The 13,017-nt window shown below is 38.7% G+C and overlaps 13 non-coding genes across 13 annotated transcripts; all 13 read left to right on the forward strand.

Annotated features, from left to right (window-relative positions):
- Positions 1 to 253: 253 nt before the first annotated feature.
- TRNAA-AGC (transfer RNA alanine (anticodon AGC)) lies at positions 254 to 326 on the forward strand. Its single transcript has one exon. It is a non-coding gene; the product is annotated as a tRNA-Ala (tRNA).
- A 353-nt stretch (positions 327 to 679) lies between these two features.
- TRNAK-CUU (transfer RNA lysine (anticodon CUU)) lies at positions 680 to 752 on the forward strand. The gene has a single exon. It is a non-coding gene; the product is annotated as a tRNA-Lys (tRNA).
- Positions 753 to 1,942: 1,190 nt separating this feature from the next.
- TRNAA-AGC (transfer RNA alanine (anticodon AGC)) lies at positions 1,943 to 2,015 on the forward strand. The gene has a single exon. It is a non-coding gene; the product is annotated as a tRNA-Ala (tRNA).
- Positions 2,016 to 2,779: 764 nt separating this feature from the next.
- Positions 2,780 to 2,852, forward strand: TRNAA-AGC (transfer RNA alanine (anticodon AGC)). Its single transcript has one exon. It is a non-coding gene; the product is annotated as a tRNA-Ala (tRNA).
- Positions 2,853 to 3,205: 353 nt separating this feature from the next.
- Positions 3,206 to 3,278, forward strand: TRNAK-CUU (transfer RNA lysine (anticodon CUU)). The gene has a single exon. It is a non-coding gene; the product is annotated as a tRNA-Lys (tRNA).
- Positions 3,279 to 3,623: 345 nt separating this feature from the next.
- On the forward strand, positions 3,624 to 3,696 carry TRNAA-AGC (transfer RNA alanine (anticodon AGC)). Its single transcript has one exon. It is a non-coding gene; the product is annotated as a tRNA-Ala (tRNA).
- A 353-nt stretch (positions 3,697 to 4,049) lies between these two features.
- TRNAK-CUU (transfer RNA lysine (anticodon CUU)) lies at positions 4,050 to 4,122 on the forward strand. The gene has a single exon. It is a non-coding gene; the product is annotated as a tRNA-Lys (tRNA).
- A 1,190-nt stretch (positions 4,123 to 5,312) lies between these two features.
- On the forward strand, positions 5,313 to 5,385 carry TRNAA-AGC (transfer RNA alanine (anticodon AGC)). The gene has a single exon. It is a non-coding gene; the product is annotated as a tRNA-Ala (tRNA).
- Positions 5,386 to 5,731: 346 nt separating this feature from the next.
- TRNAK-CUU (transfer RNA lysine (anticodon CUU)) lies at positions 5,732 to 5,804 on the forward strand. Its single transcript has one exon. It is a non-coding gene; the product is annotated as a tRNA-Lys (tRNA).
- Positions 5,805 to 6,149: 345 nt separating this feature from the next.
- TRNAA-AGC (transfer RNA alanine (anticodon AGC)) lies at positions 6,150 to 6,222 on the forward strand. Its single transcript has one exon. It is a non-coding gene; the product is annotated as a tRNA-Ala (tRNA).
- A 353-nt stretch (positions 6,223 to 6,575) lies between these two features.
- Positions 6,576 to 6,648, forward strand: TRNAK-CUU (transfer RNA lysine (anticodon CUU)). Its single transcript has one exon. It is a non-coding gene; the product is annotated as a tRNA-Lys (tRNA).
- A 4,979-nt stretch (positions 6,649 to 11,627) lies between these two features.
- Positions 11,628 to 11,700, forward strand: TRNAK-CUU (transfer RNA lysine (anticodon CUU)). Its single transcript has one exon. It is a non-coding gene; the product is annotated as a tRNA-Lys (tRNA).
- A 345-nt stretch (positions 11,701 to 12,045) lies between these two features.
- TRNAA-AGC (transfer RNA alanine (anticodon AGC)) lies at positions 12,046 to 12,118 on the forward strand. The gene has a single exon. It is a non-coding gene; the product is annotated as a tRNA-Ala (tRNA).
- The last annotated feature ends 899 nt before the right edge of the window (positions 12,119 to 13,017 follow it).

A 13,017-nucleotide genomic window follows, 5' to 3' on the forward strand; every position in this document is an offset into this window, starting at 1 on the left:
TCTCCCTTGGTTACTCATTCATGAGAAATGTATCTCCAAGATTAGGTAGGGCCTGAGTCTAGGTTAACATACAGTGATATCACTCCTATTCAAGTACTAAACATGCCAACCTGAAGTGTAAAACATCCCCTAGGTGTAGTTAAGGCATCAGTTAGGAGTGAACTGAACACTCATGTTATGGGCAATTAGACTTAAAATAAAGTGTGGACAGCAGTAACGTTACTTTTGAAATGTGATGCTGAGTGAGCACACAGGGGAATTAGCTCAAATGGTAGAGCGCTCGCTTAGCATGCGAGAGGTAGCGGGATCGATGCCCGCATTCTCCATTCTAAAATTTGCATACATTTTACTTTTTAACTTGTAATTGCCATGGTTGTTGCAGAGTAAGAACAGAAAAGTCACAGATGGCTTTTAAATTTGGTGTCATTATAACAACTAAAGTGGTTTAATCAAAAGTGTTTAGGTATTCTATAGCACGTGAGAGGAATTTGATTTCTTATGCAATCTCAAAATGAAAATTTCACACCTTCCATTTTCATTTCGTCTTATTTTACTTGACATTCTTTCCTCTGAAGGATGTATAAAAGTGAAGTTCCTTGCAAAACAAGAGCAGAGGAATATCCAGAAACAGTTTTCCTTAATAAAAAATGATGAGTCTGCATACCATATTTAAGTGGGAGCCCGGCTAGCTCAGTCGGTAGAGCATGAGACTCTTAATCTCAGGGTCGTGGGTTCGAGCCCCACGTTGGGCGAAAATAAGTATTTTTTTGCTGGATGATTGCATTGGCTCTCATAATATGGTGATTAATCTTGCATTAGACATGCACTAACTCCTAAAAATTGTATCTCCCTTGGTTACTCATTCATGAGAAATGTATCTCCAAGATTAGGTAGGGCCTGAGTCTAGGTTAACATACAGTGATATCACTCCTATTCAAGTACTAAACATGCCAACCTGAAGTGTAAAACATCCCCTAGGTGTAGTTAAGGCATCAGTTAGGAGTGAACTGAACACTCATGTTATGGGCAATTAGACTTAAAATAAAGTGTGGACAGCAGTAACGTTACTTTTGAAATGTGATGCTGAGTGAGCACACAGGGGAGTTAGCTCAAATGGTAGAGCGCTCGCTTAGCATGCGAGAGGTAGCGGGATCGATGCCAGCATTCTCCATTCTAAAATTTGCATACATTTTACTTTTTAACTTGTAATTGCCATGGTTGTTGCAGAGTAAGAACAGAAAAGTCACAGATGGCTTTCAAATTTGGTGTCATTATAACAACTAAAGTGGTTTAATCAAAAGTGTTTAGGTATTCTATAGCACGTGAGAGGAATTTGATTTCTTATGCAATCTCAAAATGAAAATTTCACACCTTCCATTTTCATTTCGTCTTATTTTACTTGACATTCTTTCCTCTGAAGGATGTATAAAAGTGAAGTTCCTTGCAAAACAAGAGCAGAGGAATATCCAGAAACAGTTTTCCTTCATAAAAAATGATGAGTCTGCATACCATATTTAAGTGGGAGCCCGGCTAGCTCAGTCGGTAGAGCATGAGACTCTTAATCTCAGGGTCGTGGGTTCGAGCCCCACGTTGGGTGAAAATAAGTATATTTTGCTGGATGATAGCATTGGCTCTCATAATATGGTGATTAATCTTGCATTAGACATGCACTAACTCCTAAAAATTGTATCTCCCTTGGTTACTCATTCATGAGAAATGCATCTCCAAGATTAGGTAGGGCCTGAGTCTAGGTTAACATACAGTGATATCACTCCTATTCAAGTACTAAACATGCCAACCTGAAGTGTAAAACATCCCCTAGGTGTAGTTAAGGCATCAGTTAGGAGTGAACTGAACACTCATGTTAAGGGCAATTAGACTTAAAATAAAGTGTGGACAGCAGTAACGTTACTTTTGAAATGTGATGCTGAGTGAGCACACAGGGGAATTAGCTCAAATGGTAGAGCGCTCGCTTAGCATGCGAGAGGTAGCGGGATCGATGCCCGCATTCTCCATTCTAAAATTTGCATACTTTTTAACTTGTAATTGCCATGCTTGTTGCAGAGTAAGAACAGAAAAGTCACAGATGGCTTTTAAATTTGGTGTCATTATAACAACTAAAGTGGTTTAATCAAAAGTGTTTAGGTATTCTATAGCACGTGAGAGGAATTTGATTTCTTATGCAATCTCAAAATGAAAATTTCACACCTTCCATTTTCATTTCGTCTTATTTTACTTGACATTCTTTCCTCTGAAGGATGTATAAAAGTGAAGTTCCTTGCAAAACAAGAGCAGAGGAATATCCAGAAACAGTTTTCCTTAATAAAAAATGATGAGTCTGCATAACATATTTAAGTGGGAACCCGGCTAGCTCAGTCGGTAGAGCATGAGACTCTTAATCTCAGGGTCGTGGGTTCGAGCCCCACGTTGGGCGAGAACGAGTATTTTTTGCTGGATGATTGCATTGGCTCTCATAATATGGTGATTAATCTTGCATTAGACATGCACTAACTCCTAAAAATTGTATCTCCCTTGGTTACTCATTCATGAGAAATGTATCTCCAAGATTAGGTAGGGCCTGAGTCTAGGTTAACATACAGTGATATCACTCCTATTCAAGTACTAAACATGCCAACCTGAAGTGTAAAACATCCCCTAGGTGTAGTTAAGGCATCAGTTAGGAGTGAACTGAACACTCATGTTATGGGCAATTAGACTTAAAATAAAGTGTGGACAGCAGTAACGTTACTTTTGAAATGTGATGCTGAGTGAGCACACAGGGGAATTAGCTCAAATGGTAGAGCGCTCGCTTAGCATGCGAGAGGTAGCGGGATCGATGCCCGCATTCTCCATTCTAAAATTTGCATACATTTTACTTTTTAACTTGTAATTGCCATGGTTGTTGCAGAGTAAGAACAGAAAAATCACAGATGGCTTTTAAATTTGGTGTCATTATAACAACTAAAGTGGTTTAATCAAAAGTGTTTAGGTATTCTATAGCACGTGAGAGGAATTTGATTTCTTATGCAATCTCAAAATGAAAATTTCACACCTTCCATTTTCATTTCGTCTTATTTTACTTGACATTCTTTCCTCTGAAGGATGTATAAAAGTGAAGTTCCTTGCAAAACAAGAGCAGAGGAATATCCAGAAACAGTTTTCCTTAATAAAAAATGATGAGTCTGCATAACATATTTAAGTGGGAGCCCGGCTAGCTCAGTCGGTAGAGCATGAGACTCTTAATCTCAGGGTCGTGGGTTCGAGCCCCACGTTGGGCGAAAACGAGTATTTTTTGCTGGATGATTGCATTGGCTCTCATAATATGGTGATTAATCTTGCATTAGACATGCACTAACTCCTAAAAATTGTATCTCCCTTGGTTACTCATTCATGAGAAATGTATCTCCAAGATTAGGTAGGGCCTGAGTCTAGGTTAACATACAGTGATATCACTCCTATTCAAGTACTAAACATGCCAACCTGAAGTGTAAAACATCCCCTAGGTGTAGTTAAGGCATCAGTTAGGAGTGAACTGAACACTCATGTTATGGGCAATTAGACTTAAAATAAAGTGTGGACAGCAGTAACGTTACTTTTGAAATGTGATGCTGAGTGAGCACACAGGGGAATTAGCTCAAATGGTAGAGCGCTCGCTTAGCATGCGAGAGGTAGCGGGATCGATGCCCGCATTCTCCATTCTAAAATTTGCATACATTTTACTTTTTAACTTGTAATTGCCATGGTTGTTGCAGAGTAAGAACAGAAAAGTCACAGATGGCTTTTAAATTTGGTGTCATTATAACAACTAAAGTGGTTTAATCAAAAGTGTTTAGGTATTCTATAGCACGTGAGAGGAATTTGATTTCTTATGCAATCTCAAAATGAAAATTTCACACCTTCCATTTTCATTTCGTCTTATTTTACTTGACATTCTTTCCTCTGAAGGATGTATAAAAGTGAAGTTCCTTGCAAAACAAGAGCAGAGGAATATCCAGAAACAGTTTTCCTTAATAAAAAATGATGAGTCTGCATACCATATTTAAGTGGGAGCCCGGCTAGCTCAGTCGGTAGAGCATGAGACTCTTAATCTCAGGGTCGTGGGTTCGAGCCCCACGTTGGGCGAAAATAAGTATTTTTTTGCTGGATGATTGCATTGGCTCTCATAATATGGTGATTAATCTTGCATTAGACATGCACTAACTCCTAAAAATTGTATCTCCCTTGGTTACTCATTCATGAGAAATGTATCTCCAAGATTAGGTAGGGCCTGAGTCTAGGTTAACATACAGTGATATCACTCCTATTCAAGTACTAAACATGCCAACCTGAAGTGTAAAACATCCCCTAGGTGTAGTTAAGGCATCAGTTAGGAGTGAACTGAACACTCATGTTATGGGCAATTAGACTTAAAATAAAGTGTGGACAGCAGTAACGTTACTTTTGAAATGTGATGCTGAGTGAGCACACAGGGGAGTTAGCTCAAATGGTAGAGCGCTCGCTTAGCATGCGAGAGGTAGCGGGATCGATGCCAGCATTCTCCATTCTAAAATTTGCATACATTTTACTTTTTAACTTGTAATTGCCATGGTTGTTGCAGAGTAAGAACAGAAAAGTCACAGATGGCTTTCAAATTTGGTGTCATTATAACAACTAAAGTGGTTTAATCAAAAGTGTTTAGGTATTCTATAGCACGTGAGAGGAATTTGATTTCTTATGCAATCTCAAAATGAAAATTTCACACCTTCCATTTTCATTTCGTCTTATTTTACTTGACATTCTTTCCTCTGAAGGATGTATAAAAGTGAAGTTCCTTGCAAAACAAGAGCAGAGGAATATCCAGAAACAGTTTTCCTTCATAAAAAATGATGAGTCTGCATACCATATTTAAGTGGGAGCCCGGCTAGCTCAGTCGGTAGAGCATGAGACTCTTAATCTCAGGGTCGTGGGTTCGAGCCCCACGTTGGGTGAAAATAAGTATATTTTGCTGGATGATAGCATTGGCTCTCATAATATGGTGATTAATCTTGCATTAGACATGCACTAACTCCTAAAAATTGTATCTCCCTTGGTTACTCATTCATGAGAAATGCATCTCCAAGATTAGGTAGGGCCTGAGTCTAGGTTAACATACAGTGATATCACTCCTATTCAAGTACTAAACATGCCAACCTGAAGTGTAAAACATCCCCTAGGTGTAGTTAAGGCATCAGTTAGGAGTGAACTGAACACTCATGTTAAGGGCAATTAGACTTAAAATAAAGTGTGGACAGCAGTAACGTTACTTTTGAAATGTGATGCTGAGTGAGCACACAGGGGAATTAGCTCAAATGGTAGAGCGCTCGCTTAGCATGCGAGAGGTAGCGGGATCGATGCCCGCATTCTCCATTCTAAAATTTGCATACTTTTTAACTTGTAATTGCCATGCTTGTTGCAGAGTAAGAACAGAAAAGTCACAGATGGCTTTTAAATTTGGTGTCATTATAACAACTAAAGTGGTTTAATCAAAAGTGTTTAGGTATTCTATAGCACGTGAGAGGAATTTGATTTCTTATGCAATCTCAAAATGAAAATTTCACACCTTCCATTTTCATTTCGTCTTATTTTACTTGACATTCTTTCCTCTGAAGGATGTATAAAAGTGAAGTTCCTTGCAAAACAAGAGCAGAGGAATATCCAGAAACAGATTTCCTTAATAAAAAATGATGAGTCTGCATAACATATTTAAGTGGGAGCCCGGCTAGCTCAGTCGGTAGAGCATGAGACTCTTAATCTCAGGGTCGTGGGTTCGAGCCCCACGTTGGGCGAGAACGAGTATTTTTTGCTGGATGATTGCATTGGCTCTCATAATATGGTGATTAATCTTGCATTAGACATGCACTAACTCCTAAAAATTGTATCTCCCTTGGTTACTCATTCATGAGAAATGTATCTCCAAGATTAGGTAGGGCCTGAGTCTAGGTTAACATACAGTGATATCACTCCTATTCAAGTACTAAACATGCCAACCTGAAGTGTAAAACATCCCCTAGGTGTAGTTAAGGCATCAGTTAGGAGTGAACTGAACACTCATGTTATGGGCAATTAGACTTAAAATAAAGTGTGGACAGCAGTAACGTTACTTTTGAAATGTGATGCTGAGTGAGCACACAGGGGAATTAGCTCAAATGGTAGAGCGCTCGCTTAGCATGCGAGAGGTAGCGGGATCGATGCCCGCATTCTCCATTCTAAAATTTGCATACATTTTACTTTTTAACTTGTAATTGCCATGGTTGTTGCAGAGTAAGAACAGAAAAATCACAGATGGCTTTTAAATTTGGTGTCATTATAACAACTAAAGTGGTTTAATCAAAAGTGTTTAGGTATTCTATAGCACGTGAGAGGAATTTGATTTCTTATGCAATCTCAAAATGAAAATTTCTCACCTTCCATTTTCATTTCGTCTTATTTTACTTGACATTCTTTCCTCTGAAGGATGTATAAAAGTGAAGTTCCTTGCAAAACAAGAGCAGAGGAATATCCAGAAACAGTTTTCCTTAATAAAAAATGATGAGTCTGCATAACATATTTAAGTGGGAGCCCGGCTAGCTCAGTCGGTAGAGCATGAGACTCTTAATCTCAGGGTCGTGGGTTCGAGCCCCACGTTGGGCGAAAACGAGTATTTTTTGCTGGATGATTGCATTGGCTCTCATAATATGGTGATTAATCTTGCATTAGACATGCACTAACTCCTAAAAATTGTATCTCCCTTGGTTACTCATTCATGAGAAATGTATCTCCAAGATTAGGTAGGGCCTGAGTCTAGGTTAACATACAGTGATATCACTCCTATTCAAGTACTAAACAGGCCAACCTGAAGTGTAAAACATCCCCTAAGTGTAGTTAAGGCATCAGTTAGGAGTGAACGGAGCACTCATGTTATGGTTAATTATACTTGAAATAAAGTGTGGACAGCAGTAACGTTACTTTTGAAATGTGATGCTGAGTGAGCACGCAGGGGAATTAGCTCAAATAGTAGGGCGCTCGCTTAGCATGTAAAAGGTAGCGTGATCGATGCCCGCATTCTCCATTCTAAAATTTGCATAAATTTTACTTTTTAACTTGTAATTGCCATGGTTGTTGCAGAGTAAGAACAGAAAAATCACAGATGGCTTTCAAATTTGGTGTCATTATAACGACTAAAGTGGTTTAATCAAAAGTGTTTAGGAATTCTAGAGCACGTGAGAGGAATTTGATTTCTTATGCAATCTCAAAATGAAAATTTCACACCTTCCATTTTGTCTTATTTTACTTGACATTTTTTCCTCTGAAGGATGAATAAAAGTGAAGTTCCTTGCAAACAAGAGCAGAGGAATTTCCAGAAACGGTTTTCCTTAATAAAAAATGATGAGTCTGCATACCATATTGAAGTGGGACCCCGGCTAGCTCAGTCGGTAGAGCATAAGACTCTTAATCTCATGGTCGTGGGTTCGAGCCCTAGTTGTGCGAAAACAAGTATTTTTTGCTGGATTATTGCATTGGCTCGCATAATATGGTGATTAATCTTGCATTAGACATGCACTAACTCCTAAAAATTGTATCTCCCTTGGTTACTCATTCATGAGAAATGTATCTCCAAGATTAGGTAGGGCCTGAGTCTAGGTTAACACACAGTGATATCACTCCTATTCAAGTACTAAACAGGCCAACCTGAAGTGTAAAACATCCCCTAGGTGTAGTTAAGGCATCAGTTAGGAGTGAACTGAACACTCATGTTATGGGCAATTAGACTTGAAATAAAGTGTGGACAGCAGTAACGTTACTTTTGAAATGTGATGTTGAGTGAGCACGCAGGGGAATTCGCTCAAATGGTAGGGCGCTCGCTTAGCATGCGAGAGGTAGCGGGATCGATGACCGCATTCTCCATTCTAAAATTTGCATAAATTTTACATTTTAACTTGTAATTGCCATGGTTGTTGCAGAGTAAGAACAGAAAAATCACAGATGGCTTTCAAATTTGGTGTCATTATAACAACTAAAGTGGTTTAATCAAAAGTTTTTAGGTATTCTATAGCACGTGAGAGGAATTTGATTTCTTATGCAATCTCAAAATGAACATTTCACACCTTCCATTTTCATTTCGTCTTATTTTACTTGACATTCTTTCCTCTGAAGGATGAATAAAAGTGAAGTTCCTTGCAAACAAGAGCAGAGGAATTTCCAGAAAAGGTTTTCCTTAATAAAAAATGATGAGTCTGCATACCATATTGAAGTGGGAGCCCGGCTAGCTCAGTCGGTAGAGCATAAGACTCTTAATCTCATGGTCGTGGGTTCGAGCCCTAGTTGTGCGAAAACGAGTATTTTTTGCTGGATTATTGCATTGGCTCGCATAATATGGTGATTAATATTGCATTAGACATGCACTAACTCCTAAAAATTGTATCTCCCTTGGTTACTCATTCATGAGAAATGTATCTCCAAGATTAGGTAGGGCCTGAGTCTAGGTTAACATACAGTGATATCACTCCTATTCAAGTACTAAACATGCCAACCTGAAGTGTAAAACATCCCCTAGGTGTAGTTAAGGCATCAGTTAGGAGTGAACTGAACACTCATGTTATGGGCAATTAGACTTAAAATAAAGTGTGGACAGCAGTAACGTTACTTTTGAAATGTGATGCTGAGTGAGCACACAGGGGAATTAGCTCAAATGGTAGAGCGCTCGCTTAGCATGTGAGAGGTAGCGGGATCGATGCCCGCATTCTCCATTCTAAAATTTGCATACATTTTACTTTTTAACTTGTAATTGCCATGGTTGTTGCAGAGTAAGAACAGAAAAGTCACAGATGGCTTTCAAATTTGGTGTCATTATAACAACTAAAGTGGTTTAATCAAAAGTGTTTAGGTATTCTATAGCACGTGAGAGGAATTTGATTTCTTATGCAATCTCAAAATGAAAATTTCCCAACTTCCTTTTTCATTTCGTCTTATTTTACTTGACATTCTTTCCTCTGAAGGATGAATAAAAGTGAAGTTCCTTGCAAACAAGAGCAGAGGAATATCCAGAAACAGTTTTCCTTAATAAAAAATGATGAGTCTGCATACCATATTTAAGTGGGAGCCTGGCTAGCTCAGTCGGTAGAGCATGAGACTCTTAATCTCAGGGTCGTGGGTTCGAGCCCCACGTTGGGCGAAAATAAGTATTTTTTTGCTGGATGATTGCATTGGCTCTCATAATATGGTGATTAATCTTGCATTAGACATGCACTAACTCCTAAAAATTGTATCTCCCTTGGTTACTCATTCATGAGAAATGTATCTCCAAGATTAGGTAGGGCCTGAGTCTAGGTTAACATACAGTGATATCACTCCTATTCAAGTACTAAACATGCCAACCTGAAGTGTAAAACATCCCCTAGGTGTAGTTAAGGCATCAGTTAGGAGTGAACTGAACACTCATGTTATGGGCAATTAGACTTAAAATAAAGTGTGGACAGCAGTAACGTTACTTTTGAAATGTGATGCTGAGTGAGCACACAGGGGAATTAGCTCAAATGGTAGAGCGCTCGCTTAGCATGCGAGAGGTAGCGGGATCGATGCCAGCATTCTCCATTCTAAAATTTGCATAAATTTTACATTTTAACTTGTAATTGCCATGGTTGTTGCAGAGTAAGAACAGAAAAATCACAGATGGCTTTCAAATTTGGTGTCATTATAACAACTAAAGTGGTTTAATCAAAAGTTTTTAGGTATTCTATAGCACGTGAGAGGAATTTGATTTCTTATGCAATCTCAAAATGAACATTTCACACCTTCCATTTTCATTTCGTCTTATTTTACTTGACATTCTTTCCTCTGAAGGATGAATAAAAGTGAAGTTCCTTGCAAACAAGAGCAGAGGAATTTCCAGAAAAGGTTTTCCTTAATAAAAAATGATGAGTCTGCATACCATATTGAAGTGGGAGCCCGGCTAGCTCAGTCGGTAGAGCATAAGACTCTTAATCTCATGGTCGTGGGTTCGAGCCCTAGTTGTGCGAAAACGAGTATTTTTTGCTGGATTATTGCATTGGCTCGCATAATATGGTGATTAATATTGCATTAGACATGCACTAACTCCTAAAAATTGTATCTCCCTTGGTTACTCATTCATGAGAAATGTATCTCCAAGATTAGGTAGGGCCTGAGTCTAGGTTAACATACAGTGATATCACTCCTATTCAAGTACTAAACATGCCAACCTGAAGTGTAAAACATCCCCTAGGTGTAGGTAAGGCATCAGTTAGGAGTGAACTGAACACTCATGTTATGGGCAATTAGACTTAAAATAAAGTGTGGACAGCAGTAACGTTACTTTTGAAATGTGATGCTGAGTGAGCACACAGGGGAATTAGCTCAAATGGTAGAGCGCTCGCTTAGCATGTGAGAGGTAGCGGGATCGATGCCCGCATTCTCCATTCTAAAATTTGCATACATTTTACTTTTTAACTTGTAATTGCCATGGTTGTTGCAGAGTAAGAACAGAAAAGTCACAGATGGCTTTCAAATTTGGTGTCATTATAACAACTAAAGTGGTTTAATCAAAAGTGTTTAGGTATTCTATAGCACGTGAGAGGAATTTGATTTCTTATGCAATCTCAAAATGAAAATTTCCCAACTTCCTTTTTCATTTCGTCTTATTTTACTTGACATTCTTTCCTCTGAAGGATGAATAAAAGTGAAGTTCCTTGCAAACAAGAGCAGAGGAATATCCAGAAACAGTTTTCCTTAATAAAAAATGATGAGTCTGCACACCATATTTAAGTGGGAGCCTGGCTAGCTCAGTCGGTAGAGCATGAGACTCTTAATCTCAGGGTCGTGGGTTCGAGCCCCACGTTGGGCGAAAATAAGTATTTTTTTGCTGGATGATTGCATTGGCTCTCATAATATGGTGATTAATCTTGCATTAGACATGCACTAACTCCTAAAAATTGTATCTCCCTTGGTTACTCATTCATGAGAAATGTATCTCCAAGATTAGGTAGGGCCTGAGTCTAGGTTAACATACAGTGATATCACTCCTATTCAAGTACTAAACATGCCAACCTGAAGTGTAAAACATCCCCTAGGTGTAGTTAAGGCATCAGTTAGGAGTGAACTGAACACTCATGTTATGGGCAATTAGACTTAAAATAAAGTGTGGACAGCAGTAACGTTACTTTTGAAATGTGATGCTGAGTGAGCACACAGGGGAGTTAGCTCAAATGGTAGAGCGCTCGCTTAGCATGCGAGAGGTAGCGGGATCGATGCCAGCATTCTCCATTCTAAAATTTGCATACATTTTACTTTTTAACTTGTAATTGCCATGGTTGTTGCAGAGTAAGAACAGAAAAGTCACAGATGGCTTTCAAATTTGGTGTCATTATAACAACTAAAGTGGTTTAATCAAAAGTGTTTAGGTATTCTATAGCACGTGAGAGTAATTTGATTTCTTATGCAATCTCAAAATGAAAATTTCACACCTTCCATTTTCATTTCGTCTTATTTTACTTGACATTCTTTCCTCTGAAGGATGTATAAAAGTGAAGTTCCTTGCAAAACAAGAGCAGAGGAATATCCAGAAACAGTTTTCCTTAATAAAAAATGATGAGTCTGCATACCATATTTAAGTGGGAGCCCGGCTAGCTCAGTCGGTAGAGCATGAGACTCTTAATCTCAGGGTCGTGGGTTCGAGCCCCACGTTGGGCGAAAACGAGTATTTTTTGCTGGATGATTGCATTGGCTCTCATAATATGGTGATTAATCTTGCATTAGGCATGCACTAACTCCTAAAAATTGTATCTCCCTTGGTTACTCATTCATGAGAAATGTATCTCCAAGATTAGGTAGGGCCTGAGTCTAGGTTAACATACAGTGATATCACTCCTATTCAAGTACTAAACATGCCAACCTGAAGTGTAAAACATCCCCTAGGTGTAGTTAAGGCATCAGTTAGGAGTGAACTGAACACTCATGTTATGGGCAATTAGACTTAAAATAAAGTGTGGACAGCAGTAACGTTACTTTTGAAATGTGATGCTGAGTGAGCACACAGGGGAATTAGCTCAAATGGTAGAGCGCTCGCTTAGCATGCGAGAGGTAGCGGGATCGATGCCCGCATTCTCCATTCTAAAATTTACATACATTTTACTTTTTAACTTGTAATTGCCATGGTTGTTGCAGAGTAAGAACAGAAAAGTCACAGATGGCTTTTAAATTTGGTGTCATTATAACAACTAAAGTGGTTTAATCAAAAGTGTTTAGGTATTCTATAGCACGTGAGAGAAATTTGATTTCTTATGCAATCTCAAAATGAAAATTTCACACCTTCCATTTTCATTTCGTCTTATTTTACTTGACATTCTTTCCTCTGAAGGATGTATAAAAGTGAAGTTCCTTGCAAAACAAGAGCAGAGGAATATCCAGAAACAGTTTTCCTTAATAAAAAATGATGAGTCTGCATAACATATTTAAGAGGGAGCCCGGATAGCTCAGTCGGTAGAGCATGAGACTCTTAATCTCAGGGTCGTGGGTTCGAGCCCCACGTTGGGCGAAAACGAGTATTTTTTGCTGGATGATTGCATTGGCTCTCATAATATGGTGATTAATCTTGCATTAGACATGCACTAACTCCTAAAAATTGTATCTCCCTTGGTTACTCATTCATGAGAAATGTATCTCCAAGATTAGGTAGGGCCTGAGTCTAGGTTAACATACAGTGATATCACTCCTATTCAAGTACTAAACAGGCCAACCTGAAGTGTAAAACATCCCCTAAGTGTAGTTAAGGCATCAGTTAGGAGTGAACGGAGCACTCATGTTATGGTTAATTATACTTGAAATAAATTGTGGACAGCAGTAACGTTACTTTTGAAATGTGATGCACGCAGGGGAATTAGCTCAAATAGTAGGGCGCTCGCTTAGCATGTAAAAGGTAGCGTGATCGATGCCCGCATTCTCCATTCTAAAATTTGCATAAATTTTACTTTTTAACTTGTAATTGCCATGGTTGTTGCAGAGTAAGAA

Source organism: Triturus cristatus, chromosome 4_1, assembly GCF_964204655.1.
Source record: "Triturus cristatus chromosome 4_1, aTriCri1.1, whole genome shotgun sequence".
In the NCBI taxonomy this organism is placed as follows: Eukaryota; Metazoa; Chordata; class Amphibia; order Caudata; family Salamandridae; genus Triturus; species Triturus cristatus.